The 20,882-nt window shown below is 43.4% G+C and overlaps 1 protein-coding gene across 3 annotated transcripts in view; it reads right to left on the bottom strand.

Moving 5' to 3' along the window:
* The window catches only part of tenm3 (teneurin transmembrane protein 3), a 1,130,593-nt gene that overhangs the window by 924,204 nt on the left and 185,507 nt on the right, over nt 1–20,882 (bottom strand). For all 3 annotated transcript variants that reach the window (XM_078561809.1, XM_078561821.1, XM_078561828.1), the window contains exon 3: nt 15,675–15,741. The gene's annotated coding sequence lies outside the window, so the exon portion shown is untranslated. The remainder of the gene's footprint in view (nt 1–15,674; nt 15,742–20,882) is intronic.

The raw sequence follows: 20,882 nt of genomic DNA, 5'->3' as shown, positions 1-20,882 counted from the left end.
CTGAAGAAAGACCCTTGACCTGAAGCGTTAACTCTATTTCTCTCCTCACAGATGCTGCCAGTCCTGCTGAATTTATGCAGGATTTTCTGTTTTTGTTTCAGGTTTCCTGCATCTGCAATGTTTTGCTTTTTATATTTGCCATCTATTTGCTGAAGCATTGGACATTGCTGCATTTATTATCCAGAAGGGTGTAGTTTAAATAAATTGGAAGGGTTTCTAAAAATAAGCCTTTAGTTTCCGCCCCCCACCCCCCTGCATTACCTTTACCTCTCTTTGATTTAATGCAAACTACAGCAAAGAGGTCAGGGCAGCTGTAGCCCACAAGGCTACGGACAAAAAGCTGGAAAGTGGGATTAGGCTGTATATCTGCTTGCTAGCTGATATAGGCTGAATAGTCTCCTGTGCTGTATATTTCTATAATTCTATGAATCCCATGCCTCTGCATACTTATGTAAAACTTAACTTTTTCAGTCAACCAATTGCATTTTTCTTGAACTCCCTAGGTGATTTCTGTGGACATTTCCAAGATGAACATATACATTATTGCAAGTAGTTGTTTATTGGCACAGAACTTGAGTATCACTGAAGAAAGAGACATGTTGAAGCTTTTTGTCTTGCACTCATCAGGATACATCGCAAGAATACCACTATAAAGGAAAAACAACAATTTATGCTGTATGTGAAGCGATTGCTGATTGGTTGGCAAGTGGACTTTTATTGATAGACCACTTGCCAACCAATCAGCACTCTCTTCACATACAGTATAAATTGTTGTTCTTCCCTTAAGACAAAAGCTTTGGCATGTCTCTTTTTTCAGCAGTATCAATATTATAATTTCAAATGTGCTTCTCAGTGAAAGGTCACAGGAAAATGACACAAAAATTAATGGGAAAGGAAGGTGCAATGCAGCCAACAGGAAATGCTGGACTATGATTTGGAAACGCTACAAGATGGACATCCCGTCATTGGTCTATTGTATTTGATTCATGGTACTCCCTTTGAGGTTCTGCAATTGCAATTTAAATGCAGCTCTGCTTACTTTCTTTGTATAATTATGTGACTTCAGCAGCAGCTGGGTATCTCCAGATAGGATCATTTCAATCAGAGTGAAGCAGATTTCATGTAGTTAGACTGTAATTGTAATTTCTCTGCAAACCAGGCCTGGGCTCATTCTAACAAATGCAATTTTGCTAATGTCTTGCCAATCAACTTGCTGGTGTGACCACTTAAGGATTGTCCGTTAGCTACCTGTATCCTAGATACTGTATACTTCAACATTTTGAAAATTGAATGTAATTTACGTTGATTACTGAGAGGCTTTTCTCGTTAAAATGGTCAAATGAACTGAATAAAATTGGCTTGTTATTTTGACGTCGAAAGCAAGGCGGCTTTGGGGCTGCCGAAAAGCTTTTGGCAGATCCTCATTTAATATGCTTTCAATAGTTCCAGCAGGTTCTGCAGGTAAAGTAGGAAACTACTATCAGCATATAAAAAAAAGCCTTTGGAGCGTGAGCACACCTTAGGGAGGTCGTTAATGTAACAAAGGGGCTGTAATGGTCCTCAGAGACACCAATTTGAGCAGTACTTAAAGAAGGTGTATTTTTAATCCTTTGACGTGTGCTATCTAGCCATGAAGGAAAACACTGTATGGTCCTGTCAGATAAACCAAACTCCATCATTATAGGATTCTGTGATTTACGGTATCAAAAGTTTCCTTTAAGTCATGTTTTTATGTTACAAGAGCATAGACAGTAGCAATCGTGACATACATCCTCTATCGGTCACATTGCTAAGGATAAACAGAGACCCAGTTTTATTTCCACTAAAATGGATTATTATTCAAACTAAACATGGGTATCCAGCAGGCCTACAAATTATAGGGCAATGCCCAACTGGTCTATGGAGGTCTTTCTTCCCAAATGGGATCAAAACACTATAAAGTGCTTAAAATATATACATTACAACAGATGCCGCAATTGTACCGTGAACATAAAAGAAGTGGGCCTGAGAAACTGTTGGGCGTGTTGATGGGCTGTGGTGGTGGTGTTGGTGATGGTGGCAGGGCTTGCTTGCATTCTAGTTCACGTTCACAGTACTGGGAGGCGATTCTTTAATTATCAAGACAGTAGTTAACCAAAAAGTGGAGTACCAGAGGGTGGTATCTCTAGTGCCTTTCATTGAAAATGTTGCTTAGCAATTCCCAGTCTAAAGGCTTTTCAGAGGGACTACACTCCTGCAAGTTATCAGCAATACAGTGTACAGCTAGCACCACAGTTGAGAATGTCAAAGTGTGTAAGGATAAAATCTAGGAAAGAATAAAATGTCTCAAATCTGATACTATAGCAGTCAAAGAGGAATAGAGTATTAAGATGGGTAGTGAGGGCCATTCAGTTTAAAAAAAAAGAACCAGTGTCCTTGTACGAGTCTCTAATTATACATAATCTAGAATCCTAAGCAGAGTTTGGTTTCCTCACATTGTAGATGCTGTAGCGACCCTGCAAAAGCTTCAAAGGTCACTGGAATGATCCTTGGTATAGAAACCACTTTTGGCTTAGAGGGCTGGGCCTTTATACTCTAGAATGGTGATTTAATTGAAATCTTTAAAATACTGAAGGCTATGCTAGTGTGAACAGACAATTTGATAGGCTTGGGAGGCCAACCATAAAAATTATGGCAGGATGGATGGCAACAGGTTCTCTTACGTAAGGGGATATTCACGCTTGGAGTAAATTACCAACTTGTGGTGACTGCCGATTTTCTGCAAACCTTCATAAAGTAGCTGCAGGAGTTCCTAGCTGTGGCTAACATCATGCGTATCAAGGGCGGTGAGATGTTCAGGGATTATGACCCGAAGTGACTGTGGTCCTCCAGATGTTTTGGAAAGAAATTCTCCATATTTTCTTTCTTTGAATTACCCAGGGCTTTTTTTATTCACTTGATTCTGTCAAGACATAATTGGTGGGATGGAACACTGGTGGCCAGGATGTCTGATGAGTGTCCCTCATGTGTCATGACTGGTTGGGCAGGTTTGATGGACCAGCTATATTTTTTGAATGCTCATAAGAATTCCCATGTATGAAAAAAGAAAGACTCGCATTTACATAGCGCTATTTATGATCACCAGGTGTCGCAAACACTCTACAACCAATGAATTACTTTTTGAACTGTTTTCACTGTTGTAATGCAGGAAACTTATAGAATACTGAAAGGCCTGGATAGAGTGGACGTGGGGAAGATGTTTCCATTAGTAGGGAGAGACTAGGACCCGAGCGCACAGCCTCAGAGTAAAGGGAAGACCTTTTAGAACAGAGATGAGGAGAAACTTCTTTAGCCAGAGAGTGGTGAATCTATGGAATTCATTGCCACAGAAGGCTGTGGAGGCCAGGTCATTGTGTGTATTTAAGACCGAGATAGATAGGTTCTTGATTGGTAAGGGGATCAAAGGTTACGGGGAGAAGGCGGGAGAATGGGGTTAGAAACTTATCAGCCATGATTGAATGGCAGAGCAGACTCAATGGGCTGAATGGCCTAATTTCTGCTCCTATGTCTTATGGTCTTATGGAAACGCAGCAGCCAATTTGCGCACAGTAAGCTCCCAGCAATATGATAATGACCAGATAATCTGCTTTTTTGTGATGTTGATTGAAGGATAAATATTGTCCTGGACACTGGGGATAATTCTTCTGCTCTCCTTCAAAATCATGTCATAGGATCTTTTACATTCACTTGAGCATGCAAATGGGGCCTTGGTCATGTCTCATCAGAAAGACAGCACCCCAGACAGTGCAGCACTCCCTCAGTACCACACTGGAGTGTCAGCCTTGATTTTTTTGTGCTCAAGCCCTCGAGAGGGACTTGAACCAAGAAACTCAGAGGCTACTCACTGGGCCAGTGTATCCAAGTCTTGGCCTAAAATCTGGCAAAATTGTCATGGACTTTCAAGATCAGTGTTTCTTCAAATTCACTTGATATGCAGCATAGTTTATATCTACTCACACAGAAGGTGTTGCTGCTGAAGGGTCATGAAGACTCGAAACGTCAACTCTTTTCATCTCTGCCGATGCTGCCAGACCTGCTGAGTTTTTCCAGGTAATTCTGTCTTTGTTTTGGATTTCCAGCATCCGCAGTAGTTTTTTGTTTTTACCCAGGGAGCTAATGGAAGCTAATTCTCAAGAGAGAATTCAAGAGAGTTCTTTTGACATAAGAATTGTTTGGGGGATAGAAGAAATTTAAGGAATAGCATGCTATTTCCTAACTAGCCAGATGAACATCAGTGGCTTTTTATGGTTCACTACATTCATACAGTACATTTATGTACTCTTCTCAAGTGTACAAACCAAATCAGTGTTTCAAACTTGAATACAATACACTGCAAACCAATTAATGATAAAAGAGAGCATTTAGTTCCGCATGGATTTCCAATGCGTTCTCATGAAAATAAAAAAAGAAATCGTTGGTTTTTAGGATAAAAAAGGCGTTATTGATTAACGGGCATGATATGCAGGTAGTGATGGATTTGCAGATGTAAGCACTTTGAACAAAGGCAACAGTCAGAGCTTCATTTGCATGTAATTAACTAAACACTATAAAAACCTCTGTGATGTGTGCTGATTAGATTTTTCATGAACAGTTGAAGTGTGCAGGCAGTACAGTTATTTGAATAGAGTTTGCATAAACTTCTGTCACTTCTATCCAACAGTCTTAAGTCTTACAAAGCACAGTAGATCAGCTGTTTGGCCTCTTATCGCCAAATGAAAGCTCATGGTGTCTGATGAGAAATTTACAGTAGTTCTTTGGCACAGGGTGTGTTTTATTCATAAAAACAAAAAACTGCGGATGCTGGAAATTCAAAACAAAAACAGAAACAGAAATACCTGGAAAAACTCAGCAGGTCTGGCAGCATCGGTGGAGAGGAGTACAGTTGACGTTTCGAGTCCTCATGACCCTTCAACAGAACTAGAACAGAACTAGTTCTGTTGAAGGGTCATGAGGACTCGAAACATCAACTGTACTCCTCTCCGCTGATGCTGCCAGACCTGCTGAGTTTTTCCAGGTATTTCTGTTTCTGTTTTTGTTGTGTGTTTTATTCAGGCTGAATTTGAATGCCTGTTTGCACTTAGCAAAATCAGAAAGTAAACTATGGTCATGATGGTCTTCTATTTTGAAGTGATCAACCCCCAATGTGAATGACGATGACTGCCTTGGGTCAGCAATATCATACAAGGTATTATCATTGATCTCTTGTTTATTTTCATAGTCACAGCATTAATTCAGAGCAGAGAGAAAGCTTGACATGCCGTTGCTCCTGTTGTCTGCAGAAGTGTGAAAACAGTTGATATTTAACAGATTACTTCAGCTGTTTTTTTTGTCACTTCTGAATACGCCATCTGCAAGAGCAGTAAGGCATGAACTTAATTCAACCAGTAGCAGCCTCATTTCAGAGCCAGCAGATTGTGGGTTCAACTCCAGCACCAGGATTTCAAGAAAGCATAGGATCATAGGACGATGCAGTACAGAGAGAGAGAGAGACCATTCAACTCATCATGCCTCTACCGGCTCTTTGAAAGAACTGTCTATTTAGTTCCAGTACCTTGCTGTTTCCCTATAGCCCTGATAACTTTCCCACTTTCAGGAACTTGTTGATCTAGAGTCAGTGAGCAGCAATGGGAAGTCCATTTAGTGGGTGGAATTTAATTTCCACCCCCTCCCTGTGGTGTGGGGTATATAATTGGGTGGGAAAACATGGGGTGGAGAGCCCGTTACCTTCCCAACTTCCCCTGATGAAGTCAGGGGCAGGGAAGGTTGAGGACTATAATATTCATGCTCTCTTTATGCTAACACATAGGGCAGAATCTTGCCCTTGGTGGGCGTGTGGGCCCCACCGGCTTGACGGCGGGCAGCCGACCCCGCCACTGAAACGGGGCCCGCCACCATTTTAAGTGGGCGGGCCAATTAAGGCCCGCCCAGCGGCATCCCCGACGGGAAGCGCTATGCACTTCCTGTGTGGGGGGGGGAATCCCCATCTGTCAAGGTGCACTCTTTCGCGCATGCGTGCAAAAGAGTGCGCTTCTCCCTGAGGCAAACTCCTGTCTCAGGGAGAATACTGACAGTGGTAAAAACTTTAAAAATAGAAACATTAAAAAATTATTAACATGTCCCCCTCATGTGACAATGTCACACAAGATGGGACATGTTAATAAAGAACACATAAACTTTATTACTTTTGTACAAAACAGACATGAAACTTCACCCCACCAGAAGCTCACTGGGGCTCCTGGCCTGCCCGCCAGCCTTAAGGTTGGCCGGGCAGGTCTTTAAGTACTTTAACTAGCTTGTCAATGGCCTCAATTGGCCATGTTCAGGTTGGCAGGCGGACAGCTGATTTCGCTGTCCGCCTGCCTTCCTAAAAATTTAAATGGCCCGGGATGACGTCGGGGATTCTTCCCAACATAATCCCGCATCATTTTCCCCTCGGCGACCAGGCCCCACTCCCAAATCTCTGAGGGGAAAATCCTGGCCATAATATTTACAGAGTCTGTTGAGGTAAGGAAAACATTAACTTGATTGCAATATCTCTTACTGTGTCCACATCTTTCCTTGAGGTCCACAAGTGAGTGCAAGATCATGAGACATTGAATCACTTCCTGTAATTATTATTGTGTCTTATTAGCATATCACACAGTTAGAATTAACCCCTTATACAACATCTCCCCCAAGTGTCTGATTTCCCCCATTATACTGCATCTCCCCCCCAAGTCTCTGACTTCAATTTCTTCAAATGGGTTCTCTGCTCCTTTGGAAGAGTTTGGGAGTTTGTGGCCTGGATGTGATCGCTCAGGCTCTGCTGGGCAGAAGGAGAATTAGTAGATGACTCAGGTTCACCAATTTGGTTGTCATCTGGATCTCTCGGTGGATGCAGCATCTCTGGTCTCTGTTTGGTTGGGTAAATAACTGAGTCCATTGTGTAGGAGACTGCATCTGTGCAGCAACCAGTGCATTTCTGTTCCATCTCACCATCCCGTTCTCTGTTTGGATGAGGTAGGACCGTCGATGTGGTATCTGTTCAACAACTTGTTTATAACGAGCTTGGTCTTAGGTCCAAACTGTCTCTCTTGGTTGGAGGTCTGGCAGGTTGTGTGCTTTGTGACATTTGTCATAGTTCCACATCTGGCTCACTTATCCTCTTTCTCCCTCACCTTGTCCAAATCGTCAGCTTATACGCATGGCATGAGTGTCAGTGGGAGAGTAGGAAGTTGAGTTCTCAGTCTTCTTCTCATTAGGAGTTCACAGGGTGCTAAACCATTTTGAAGTGGAGTTGAACAATAACTCAGAAGTACAAGTTGGGTGTCATTGTTCTTCTCTAGCAATGCTGAAAGAGGAGTGCGGACAGTGAAAGCATTCTTTTCCCCCTCGGGGTTACCATTGACCAGAAACTGAACTGGACTAGCCATATAAATTCTCTGGCTGTAATAGCAGGTCAGTGGCTAGGAATCCTACGGCGAGTAATTCACCTCCTGACTCCCCAAAGCTTGTCCACCATTTACAAGGCACAAGTCAGGAGTGTGATGGAATACTCCCCACTTGCCTGGTTGAGTGCAGCTCCCACAAAACTCAAGAAAGTTTGACACCATCCAGGGCAAAGCAGCTCGCTTGATTGGCACCACATCCACAAACATTCACTCCCTCCATTACCGATGCACAGTGGCAGCAGTGTGTACCATCTACAAGATGTGCTGCAGGAAACTACCAAAGATTAGACAGCACCTTCCAAACCCACAACCGCTACCACCTAGAAGGACAAGGGCAGCAGATACATGGAAACACCACCATCTGGAAGTTCCCCTCCAAACCAATCACCATCCTGACTTCGAAATATATCACCATTCCTTCACTGTTGCTGGATCAAAATCCTGGAACTCCCTCCTAACAGCACTCTAAGTATACCTACACTGCATGGACTGCAGCGGTTCAAGAGGGCAGTCCACCATCACCTTCTCAAGGGCAGTTAGGGGTGGGCAATAAATGCTGACCTAGCCAGTGACGCCAACATCTCATGAATGAATGAAAAAAAAATTATTTCGCTGTACACACTCTTCTTTCTGCTTCACTGTTGGCTTGAGGATACCATGGTGCACTGGTGGTATGACTAAATCCATATGATGTCATGAACTCTTTAAAGTATCCATTCACAAACATAACTGTTGTCCATTATCTGAGATTACAAGGTCTGGGATTCCATATGTTGCAAATATCTCCTTCAGTGAAGTAATCGCAGCTTCAGAAGTGTTATCTCGCAGTTGCTTGACAGACGTAATACAGCATGATATCATCTCTTCAAATAATTTTGAGAGGCCTGGCCACCAAACAGGATATCTTGCACTGGCTCAACATTTTGTGATGCTCAGATGTCCTTGCTGCAATTGTTGCAGCATATCGAGTCTAAGAACTCTCAGAATGACTGCTCTCTTGTCATAGATGAGTAAATCATCAACTAAATGGAGGGGTCCGCTCTATTTGTAGTACTGTCTGAGAATGGGATTGTGTGGCAATGTATGCTGGCAATTCTTTGACACTGTATTCTCTGCCCTAACACATCCTTCATCAGATTTCTGTGCATCTCTGATTTAATTTTGTTGCTGGTAGAGCTGCAGTTGTTGTTGATGCAAAGATTTCTACTCTTTAACAAGGACTACATTACCTTGTCAGGACTTGCCACTGGGATACGGGGCAAAGTTCCTGCTGTAGTCCGCTGTTTTCCTGGAACATAATTTGTCTTTGCCCACTTCCCTCCATAATGATTCCCCTGACCCTTTGCCAGGGCCTGCCTGACAGGCCCTGGCAAGCCCGCTCCACTCACCTCTCTTCCAGGGCCTCCAACATGGCTGCTGCTCTGGGGCCTCCTGCAGTCCTGGGTTTATAGGGCTATGGAGAAAGAGCAGGGTATTAGGACTAATTAGATAGCTCTTTCAGAGAGCTGGTGCAGGTCCAGTGGGCCAAATGGTGCCTTCCTGTGCTGGATCATTCCATGCTTCTATGTGTCCATGATTTGCTGGCAGCTCTTAGGGGTGGGAGCTTCAGCTTTAAAGGCACAGGGCACTGATAGCAGACTGTTAACTGTCTGATTAGCATTTAATCCCACTGAGGTTCCCGAATTGGCTTCGGCTCGGCAGCCCATGGCTTTCCAGCCAATCAAGGCCACCACCGTGGCCATTAGCCACTCAGAATCCACCGATTTAACAGGTCAAATGAAATCAGGGAACATCTTCTTCACATAAAGGGTCGGAGAAATATGGAGCTCTCGCTCCCCAAAATACTGCGGATGCTGCGCAAATTGAAATCTGCAACATTGTGATTGACAGATTTTTGTTAGGCCAGAGTATCAAGGGATATGGGGCAAAGGCGTGTAAATGGAGCGGAGGCACTGTCTAGCCTTGAGTTAATTGAATGGTGAAACAAGCTTGAGGGTTTGAATGACTCACTGCTGTTGCCATGTATCAATGATACCTTGACCTAATAGGAATTTTCAGGTGAAGCATACAATTGGTTGTCTGGGAAGAATTCCCATTAAAACTTTCCTATTGCAGAAAGTGAACTGAAAAGTAAACCTCCATATACGATCAAGGTTACATGATACATTTGATCTTCAGCCTGGTGTTATCAGTTCTCAAATATGTAAGGCCATCGATCACGGTGCAGACAGTGTGAAACAATTGGAAGCACAGGTTCTGCTTTAGCAAGTATCTAAGGAGTCAGACAGCTGTGCACTACAGTATTGAAGACTTGTACTTCTTTCAGATGATTATTAGCCATTAGGCACTCAGGTGGTAAAGCTTTTCACAGAGGCACAGTTCGCAGTATTAAAAGTGTACGTGATAAGCAGTTCATGAGAATGGTTCCTTCTACATGAAATCTCTAAGACTTTGTTGCCTGCTGTGTTGATCTGACAAATATGTTCGGTAAGGGTATAAGTTCAGTCAGCAGCACCGACGCGGCCCCACTAATCATCCACTCTGGTACACAAAGGGATCCATTTTTGCTTTCCTGTGCCGCAGTAGTGCAATTTTTTTTTATTGAATCATTTGAATTTATTGTAACTGAGTGGACATCTCTGCAAATGACTGAGAAAAGCAAAGTAAGTTTACCAATAGTACCCACTATAGCAGATACCTCCTCTGTGAAACAGCGTGTTGTTAATTGTTTGGTAAATTTTTAAGACGGATACCCCTAATGAACATTTACTCACTCCATTTTCCCCAGATGAGACCTAAGAACCATGTAATACTAAAATATTGGATATTGTAGCAGGCCTTCAATTATTGAAGATGAGATGCTTTTTCACCCTTGAACACCTATGTTAAAAGGAAATGCAGTCACTGTGAGCATGTTAGTAACAATAAATCAGTGTTATCCAATGATCCTATCCACATTGGAATGTGTTCAAGGATTCCCAGTTTTCAATGTTAGTATTGTTGAGATACATTTTTATCTTCATAAAGTTGCAGGATTTCTACATTATCAACCTGTTGTCATTTACCAGCAATATTTGAACAACTTACACTTTTCCAGTGAGAAATTGGCCTAGCAAGGCATTCATGTAGCTCACCACCATCTGCTCAAGGGCAATTAGGGATGGGCAATAAATGCTGGCCTTGCCAGCGATGCCCACATCCCATGAAAAGATATAAAAAGTTGGAGTTTACAGAGGTTTGACACAGAAGTAGATATTAGTTTAGGTACATTTCTTGTGCCTCCTGTATTTTTTTCATTTTCAACAAACCGGGGTTCTGGCAATTTTATTAAATGTTTTAGCAATGGTTGTTGTGTGTTGTGTGACCAGGTTATTGCTAAGCATGTGCCATTTGATAGCGCTGTTGATGACCCCTTCCACTACTCTAGTGCTGATGGAGAGTGGATTGATGGGGTGGTAATTGGTCGGGTTGGATTTGTCCTGCTTTTTGTGTGCAGGACATACCTGGGCAATTTTCCACATAGCCGGGTAGATGCCAGTGTTGTAGCTGTACTGGAACAGCTTGGCTAGGGGCATGGCACGTTCTGGAGCACAAGTCTTCAGTACTATTGCCGGAATGTTGACAGGGTCCATAGCCTTTGCAGTATCCAGTGCCTTCAGCCGTTTCTTGATATCACGTGGAGTGAATTGAATTAGCTGAAGACTGGTATCTGATGCTGGGGACCTCCGGAGGAGGCTGAAATGGATCATCCACGCGGCACTTCTGGCTGAAGATTGTAGCAAATGCTTCAGCTTTTCTTTTGCACTGATGTGCTGGGCTCCTCCATCATTGAGGATGGGGGTATTTGTGCACCCTCCTCCTCCAGTGAGTTGTTTAATTGTCCACCGCTATTCACGACTGGATGTGGCAGGACTGCAGAGCTTAGATCTGACATATTGGTTGTGGGATCGCTTAGCCCTATCTATCACTTGCTGCTTATGTTGTTTGGCATGCAAGTAGTTCTGTGTTATAGCTTCACCAGGTTGACACCTCATTTTTAGGTATACCTGGTGCTGCTCCTGGCATGCCGTCCTGCACTCTTCATTAAACCAGGGTTGATCCCTTGGCTTGATGGTAATGGCAGAGTGGGGGATACACCAGTCCATGAGGTTACAGATTATGGTTGCTGCTGCTGATGGCCCACAGCGCCTCATGGATGCCCAGTCTTGAGTTGTTAGATCTGTTCGAAATCTATCCCATTTAGCACAGTGGGAGTGCCACACAACACGATGGAGGGTATCCTCAACGTGAAGGCTGGGACAGTGTTTGGAGTAAGCCATAGAGGACGTGCTATTGTGATGCCTGTGGAGTCAGGGGGGCGTTCTGGTTCCTATTGGCTCCTCAGGAAAAGTTTTATTTAAAACAGCATTTTCACCACTTACTTTCCATTGCCAGCCATAGGGCCTGCTGAATAATCCTAACATAACAAATTTTGTAAAAGGAACCTTGAACAAGCATTGAGCCCTGAATTAAAATATACAAGGAACCGAACACCTGCTTTGGTGACTGCCAGGGGTTGCCTAAATATCCCCTTACCCAATATGAGGTCAGATATATTTTATGCATCCTAATAAGTGGGTCCCTATGAATTTAGCAGTGGGACCAACAACTGTGCAGGTGGAGAATAGGCCATGGTATGATTTTCACCCGAAAGCCAGGTGTAACGCATACCAGTTTTGGCCCCATACAATGGACTGCGGTCCCTTTCTGGTCCCACATTTTCCTGTGCTAAATTCAGATACGCATGTAGGTGAATGAAGACAGTGCTGAGGTTGCCGTTGTCGTTTCCGGTGCCTAGGTTGATGCCGGGTGGTCCGTCTGGTTTCATTCCTTTCTCGTGACTTTGTAGCAGTTTGATACCACTGAGTGGCTTGCCAGGCCACTTCAGAGGGCATTGCTGTGGGTCTGGAATCACGTGTAGGCCAGACCAGGTAAGAACGACAGATTTCCTTACCTAAAGGACATTAGTGAACCAGTTGGGTTTTTATAACAATCAACAATAGTTCCATGGTCATTGTTAGACTTTTAATTACAGGTTTTTATTGAATTCAAATTCCACCATCTGCCATGGCGGGATTCAAACCTGGGTCCCCGGAGCATTACCCTGGGTCTCTGGATTACTAGTCCAGTGACAATACCACTACGCCACCGCCTCCTCCGTTGTTGCCAGTTTAAATGACATTTAAATTTGCAAAGATAAGATCGCCTATTTTTTTTACCAAGGTGGATGGATGCCAGTTGTAATGATTTTGACAGATACCAAATTGTTTATAAACTAACAACATAAATAGATGAGCATGAGTTCATGCATATGTTGCAAATGACTTGGGGTGCAGAAGAAGTCAAAGCTGTGAACCCACATCCACCTATCATACTCAATCCTCCAAAAAAGAGTCTTAAGTTACTGTTGATGTGCTCCAGTGCCACACAGCAATTTATATGTTTACAAAGGCAGAACAGACTGCCTTTTATCCTTTATTGTTATCTATTTTTCTCATTGATCTTATGCCATATCATTTCTATGATTGTTAGTACTGAACAAGTAGTATCCTGGTCATAGATTATTTCATGGCTCTGTAACTAGTGCCAATCTTATTCAGTGAGAAAAGACATTTGCTGCTTTGAACATGTTACTTTGCTTATACCAGCTAAAGGGGAGATCATTGTCGTATTTGGTTATATTTAACCACTGGGGTACGAGCATCACTTTGCTAGGAGATCTATAGTTCAGATAAAGGTGTAAAAGTTACCCTGAGCCATTTTTCCTGCTCAGAGTCAGTGGTCTGGTGGCACCATGACACTAAAGAGGCTCCAAGATTAGTAGAAATTGGACTTTAGGATTTATCCATACATTCAGTGAAAGGTGATGGTGTTAATTACTCCTCCACAGCTCGCCTGAAGGAAAAGCCAGTTTAAAGCCACATGCCTCACTGGCAAAGGCCTTCGGGTCCTGGGACGGTGGTTGGAGTAAGCCATAGAGGATGTGCTATTGTGATGCCTGTGGAGTCAGGGGGGCGTTCTGGTTCCTATTGGCTCCTCAGGAAAAGTTTTATTTAAAACAGCATTTTTCACCACTTACTTTTCATTGCCAAAGAATCCTACTGAAGAATCCTAACGTAACAAATTTTGTAAAAAGAACCTTGAACAGCATTAAGCCCTGAATTAAAACATTTAAGGAACTGAACATCTGCTTTAGGTGACTGCCAGAGATGCCTGAATATCCCCTTACCTAATATGAGATCAGAAATAGTTTAGGCATCCTGGTAAGTGGGTCCCTATGAATTTAGCAGTGGGACTAGCACCTGTGCAGGTGGAGAATAGGCCGTGCCACCGCTAAATTGGTATGATTTTCATCCGAAAGCCAGGTGTAACGCATACCAATTTTGGCCCCATAAAATGGACTGTGGTCCCTTTCTAGTTCCACATTTTCCAGCGCTAAATTCAGATATGCATGAAGATGAATCCTCATGACACTTTTTCAATTTTCCGAATATTGTGCATCCACGTCAGTAAAGATCCCGGTAAAACATCATGGACAATTACCCTGGACAAAATCCTTCGAGTCACATGTTGCTGTAACACTGAGTGCATTCATCATGATACTGGTACTATTTTCCTTCCAATTGCATTGCGCAGCCTTTGTAAAACTTAGGGTTCTAGACACAAATGGAAATAAACCTCTTTTGCTCTGTTATTTTAATAAAAATCAATTGTTCCATAAAATAGAAAAAAAAAATTGCAGCCTGAAATTTAAGTGGTATCAAGAAAATAGTTTCATGTCATCCACAAACAGGATGCTGCCGTCAAGCCTATCACACAGGCGAGTAATGTGGTACATGAATTTCAATGGCAGCATGATGGCCATACATCCAAACAACCGGCGGATTGCATCTAACAGCATATCCCTTCAGCTGTTTGCAGCAGGCAAAGCACTAACCGTGGCCAAACAGGCCATGTTTGAAAAACACAAAATATTGTGCCCGACATTAGATGTGACTCTACGATTGGACAACAGTTGCCAAATAATCCTGATTGTGCTAAGAATTACACTGAAAACCAATTTAAGATTATCAGTTGGGCTCACGGTGTGGCTCACTTCCACATGCCAGAAGCCACATACATTCACATACAGGGCCCTGTCCTTTGCAGACAGATGGAGCATGTCCGCGCATCAGACCTTTTCTAACTAAACAAACTGCCATTCACTGGCTCATTCCCCACCGCAATCCTCACCACCACGAGCAGAGTCAATCTGCCTGGTTTGAATTTGAAACAAAAGCTTGGCAGTTAACTGTTTTCAGCTGCATTCTCCATGGCAGCGCCTCTACCAATCAGAGTCCACTTGCCAATCAATCGGTACTCTCTACCATGCAGTATAAATCGTTGTTCCCTTTCCTGTTGGTTTATCTTGCATTGCTGTCTTGATAAGTGCAAGACGAAAGGCTTCGATAGCATGTCTCTTTTTTTTGGCAATACTCAAGTTCTTTATTACCAAGCAACTATTTGTATACCTGAGACAGAGGTACAACAAAGACAAAAATAGTTTTACTTGTGCGCTTTATAACATCAGGCAAATCACTTGAATGTGTTCAGCCTTGTATCAAACCTTGTATCAGCCATCTGTTCTTTCAGATGTGAACTGGGTAGAAAGTACAAGTGTGTCCTCCAGGGTGGGACCCCTCTACATCTGTAAGGTTTCCCAAAGGATGAGTCAAGGGAAAAGTGCCATTCGCAGCACACATGACTGGCAGATTGGAATGTCAGTCAGTGGTGCAACTCAACCCCAGGCTGAGAACTCTGCAGTTTCAAACCAACAACAGAAGCAACTAGGGAAAAAAAGAACAACTGTAGTTTATGTATAAAACCAGAAAATCATCCCTCAAAGGACTGAGTCGCTATTAGTACAGCTATAAGTGTAAAGTCGTGATCCGTGACAGACAATACACGAGATTGGCTTGAATTGAATAAACAGTTAAAGATTTTGGCCAGGGTCTTTGAAACTCCATGACAAAAGGAAAAAAAAATCTATACAAATCCTGTATTTTCAAAAGAACAGATCAATGGCAGACACAGATGAGGTACAAAGATGGTTTAGAGCAAATATGGTACAGAACACATCAGTGGAAAAATGCATACACAACGATTCTTACAGCTTGTGGCACTCACCGAGTTTCTTCAGATTCAATCACTTTGATTTACCGCTGGCTTTGTCCTTCAGAAAGTTGCGAGAATTCTTCAGGAAAAGAAAATTTGTAACACGCAGTGGTTAATACAATGTAAATTGGGCATGATATCCAATTCAAATAAAACGTCAAACCATAAATCACAGCAGCTGTTGCAAGGCAATGTTACTCAGGCAGCTGCTTTGATTTTGCACAAAAAAATAGAAAATCTTTGTTTAATCTCGCGAATCAGCCTTTCACATTGCATTACACTTCACCTATAACAAAAATGGACTGATTGCAGATTACTTCTTTGGCAAGGTAAGAGATGGCAAGGTAATTTTTTACTGTGGCGATCAGGCCTTTGGTTGTCTCCAGTCCTAACCTCCAATCTGTCAAACAGATGGTGAAGCAAACAAAGCAGTCAGAAATAAACAATTGTAATTTTATTTAAATAGGGATCAAAAATATCTGTTCGAAGCACTTGCACTGAAGTCTTCCTAAGAGGCACTTGTCATGTAAGGATGAAAAATAATTTAAAGAGTCAGTTTATATTTTGTGACCAAATGATTACAACCTTGAAATACAGTCTATGGGAGATTGTCAGTAAAATGAGGACTGATTGGTGCAATGTTGCTGTAATTTAACCTCAGTCACTGAATTGACTTCAACTCAGTTAAGTGCTTTCACTTCTAGTGGGCAAAACTGGTGGCTTTCCCTTCCCTTCCGGAACTCCTTTCTTTCTCTAAAAACACAACGGAAGAATCTGGAAAAGTTTCTGAATTCAAACTGCAGTTCAACGATGGGAAGTCTGAAGTATACGAAGAAAACTTTAACGAATAAGCCAACAGAAAGCACAACAATCCAACTTGAGGTCAGGGAGCATTGTTGACTGATAAACCGTCTTGCATGACAGGTTAGTAAATGATGGAGAGCGTGATACCATAGTGGAGCCAGGAAGCCTTAAACCACGCCTGACACTAATTTATTTATTAAATTAAGATAATAACTAACATTAAACAGCACAATCATATTGCAAATGTTCATGCTGTAGCATTTAGGTCGTGAATCCAGTGCTGACGTGCCCCAACTGCAAACATTGTGATGATAGTGTGACAGTTTTACACTGGCCAGGATTTTTCCCTCGTTGGGCAGACTTAGTGGGGGTGGGCGGGAGCGGCTGGGAATCCGATTGCCGCCTGCGATCGGGACCAGTCTGCGATTACACGTTGGTGGGCCAATTAAGGCCCGCCCAGCGTGAAACGCATGCTTCAGCGTTCAGCGCTGCCTGTGTAAGGACGGGGGGAGGAGGAGGGCGAGAGTGCAAGTTCGCGCATGTGCGCGCACAGAGATGCCTCAGGGAGATGAAGACTTTTGAAAATTAAAAATAAAGATTTTTGAACTGTTAAAAAAATGTCCCCTCATGTGGCTTTGTCAAATGAGCGGGGACATATTAGAAATTAGGATGAAATTTAAAAAAAATTTTTTAATGATGGTTCAAAACCTCATCCCACACGTGGATGAGGTTTCACAAAAAATCCAAAGGCCATAAGGTTGGACAGGCAGCGAAAAATTTAATTCAATTACACTTCTAATGGCCTGAATAGGCCTTTTAATCGTTGGCGGGCGCTCTGCCAACTCTTGCACACACTCGCCGATTGAAATATTGTGCGAGTGTGCGATGACGTCGGGATGCTCGCCCAAGGTCACCGTGCGTCATTTTATGCTTGAGGTCGGGTGCGCGCACGCCCGCTTAGCAAAAAGTCCTGCCAGTGTCTTTGATTTAACCCTTTTAAGGGGCTACCCAAAGAGTTTGAAAACTAGTTCTTAATTTATTTACAGATAATGAAATGGAAGTAAGCTGTGAGGGAGACACACTATCCCCAGCCTTCCCTCCCGAACCTATGGCCAATCCCTGCCCTGCAGCCTCCCAGCCAACTCCCGTGGGCAGAATTAAATTCCGCCCATTAATTCTGTTTCTATCTACACAGATGGTGCCAGACCTGCTGAGCATTTCCAGTACTTTCTGTTTTCATGTCAGCTTCTTTTTTTTTATTCCTTCACGGGATGTAGGCAATGCTGGCTGTGCCAGCATTTATTGCCCATCCCTAACTGCCCTTGGGAAGGTGGTAGTGAGCTGCCTTCTTGAACCGTTGCAGTCCATATGGTGTAGGTATATCCGCAGTGCTGTTAGGGAGGAAGTTCCGGGATTTTGACCCAGCGACAGTGAAGGAACGGTGATATGTTTCCAAGTCAGGATTGTGAGTGACTTGGAGGGGAACTTCCAGGTGTTGATGTTCCCATCTGTCTGCTGCCCTTATCCTTATAGATGGTAGTGGTCATGGGTTTAGAAGGTGCTGTCAAAGGAGTCTTGGTGAGTTTCTGCAGTGTATCTTGTAGATGGTACACACTGCTGCCACTGTTGGTCAGTAGTGGGCGGAGTGAATGTTTGTGGATGGGGTGCCAATCAAGCGGGATGCTTTGTCCTGGATGGGGTCAAGCTTCTTGAGTGCTATTGGAGCTGCACTCATCCATGCAAGTGGGGAGTATTCCATCACATTTCTAACTTGTGTCTTGTAAATGGTGGACAGGCTTTGGGGAGTCAGGAGGTGAGTTACTCACCATAGGATTCCTAGCCTCTGACCTGCTCTTGTAGCCACAGAATTTATATGGCTAGTCCAGTTCAGTTTCTGGTCAATGGTAACCCCAGGATGTTGATAGCAGGGAATTCAACGATGCCATTGAATGTCAAGGGGCAATGGTTAGATTCTCTCTTGTTGGAGATGGTCATTGCCTGGCACTTGTGTGGCACGAATGCTACTTGCCACATGTCAGCCTAAGCCTGGATATTGTCCAGGTCTTGCTGCATTTGGACATGGACTGTCTCAGTATCTGAGGAGTCGTGAATGGTGCTGAACATTGTGCAATTATCAGCGAACATCCCCATTTCTGACCTTATGATGAAAGGAAGGTCATAGATGAAGCAGCTGAAGATGGTTGGACCAAGAACATTGCCCTAAGGAACTCCTGCAGTGATGTCCAGGAGCTGACATGACTGACCTCCAACAACCACAACCATCTTCCTTTGTGCTAGGTATGACTCCAACCAGCAGACAGTTTTCCTCCTGATCCCCACTGACTTCAATTCTGTTAGGGCTCTTTGATGCCATGCTTGGTCAAATGCTGCCCTGATGTCGAGGGCAGTTCCTCTCATCTCACCTCTGGAGTTCAGCTGCTTTGTCCATGTTTGAACCAAGGATGTACTAAGGTCAGGAGCCCAGTGGCCCTGGCAGAACCCAAACTGAGCATCAGCGAGCAGGTTATTGCGAAGCAAGTGCTGCTTGATAGCTTTGGTATTCTATTGACTGCTGCCTGGTATATGCTAATCCACATATGGTCCATTATTCCCGTTACACTTGTTTCCTACATTATAATAATGACTACATTTCAAGAGTATTTCATTGACTGTCAAGTACTTTTGGACAGAGAAAAACCTTGTCTAACTCCTGGGTAACTCCAGAACTGACCTCCCAATCACTCACACTGACCCACCAGACTACCCCACGGACCAACAAAATCCCTGACCATTCTACTACCTCCCTGACCACCAGACAATGCCCCAGACCTGACTACCTCCTCATCCACTTGCCACCATTCCCACCTCCCACCCTATCCACCTACAACCTCACCCATAATCCACCTCACCCACCTGCCACCCTACCCGCTTACCTCATGCACCATTCCTACTTAACCACTTACCTCAACCATCTTACCACCCTAGCTAATCACTCATTCATCCATTCACCTATTCACCCATCCACTAACATTCAAACTGGACATTTAAGCTTACCATATGGCAGCTAGTGTTGCGAAAAGGAGACGTGTCCTGTCTTCCCCTCCGACTCTATTCCACTGCGACGGAGCTCTCTAAGGGATGCTGCCCTCCACATTTCTGGTAAAGCCAGGCTCAGAAGACCCGGCAAGAAATGTGGGGAGCGATGTCAAATTGGGGGAAAGTTTGAATGGAGTGGCAATCCGACAATGATTGCTGCCTTGGAAGACCCAGGCTGTTGTGTTTACCTTCAAATTCTTCCACAACCTTGTTCTACTCCATTTGAATGATCTTATTCAGCCACACATCCCTCTGTGCACCATTTGCTGCTCTGCCACTGGCTTACTATTTGTTCCCGACTTGCTCCAGTTCACTATCAGAGGCAGGTCCTTCGGCCCCTTCATCCCTGCTCTTTGGGAATCTTTCTGAAAACAATAAATGTTGCCTTTATCATTCCCTTCCTCCTTCAAAAGCCTTTCAAATAATGAATTTAATTTATCCATAGTTTCATAGTTACCCTCGAAACTTTCATTCCACCTTCTTACATTACCACAGAGTAACACCTCAGGCAGGAAAGAAAATCTTAAGTGGCAACCTTTATTGCAAAGAGTACAAAAGTAGGTAAATCCTGCTACAACTGTACTGGGCATTGATGAGAACACACCTAGAAAGCTACTTACAGTTTTGGTCTTTTTAATTAAGGAGGGGTATACTTACATTGGAGACAGTTCAGAAACAGTCCACTAGGTTGATTCCTGGGATGAAGGGGTTGTCTAATTAGGAAAGGCGCTGAGCAGTTGGGCTATACTCATTGGTGGTTGGAAGAAAAAGACATGATTTTATTGAAACTTGTAGGATTCTGAGAGGGCTTAGATGCTGAGAGGGTATTTCCCCATGTGGGAGAATCTAGAACTAGGGGGCATCCGCAGTATTTTGTTTTTGTATTAATGCTCAAAACTCACTTGCACTCACCTTTCCATGATCTTTAACACTTATTTATGTGGACTTCTCTCTGTATACCCCCACAATAAATCTGTTTGGGATGTTGATAAACTCCCCTGTTCAGGAACTGGAGTTGCTGCTGAGGCAAACTGTTTTCTTTGCCTGGTTAATACGAGCAAGTGCATAATGGGAGCAGGGCAGAGTTCTGTCCATATTAAGTGTTAGTTTCCACTTAAAACATGCCAAAGTTATAGACCCCTGACAGCATGTGCTGAGGAATGCTGGTCCCTATCTTCCTGCAGCTCCTGGTTATTGGCTGTGCTGTCTCTAATTCACCAATATACCAGCTGATACATATCAATTTCCTGGCAAACATTGGTGTAAACTTGCCTCAAGAGGATTGGGGAGTAAAATGATCTTTGCCAAAAATTGTGCTCG

The sequence above is a fragment of the Cetorhinus maximus genome, chromosome 2, assembly GCF_964194155.1.
Source record: "Cetorhinus maximus chromosome 2, sCetMax3.hap1.1, whole genome shotgun sequence".
NCBI lineage: Eukaryota > Metazoa > Chordata > Chondrichthyes > Lamniformes > Cetorhinidae > Cetorhinus > Cetorhinus maximus.
The sequence above is the reverse complement of the archived record's forward strand: the minus strand, read 5'-3'. Positions and strand labels throughout refer to the sequence as shown.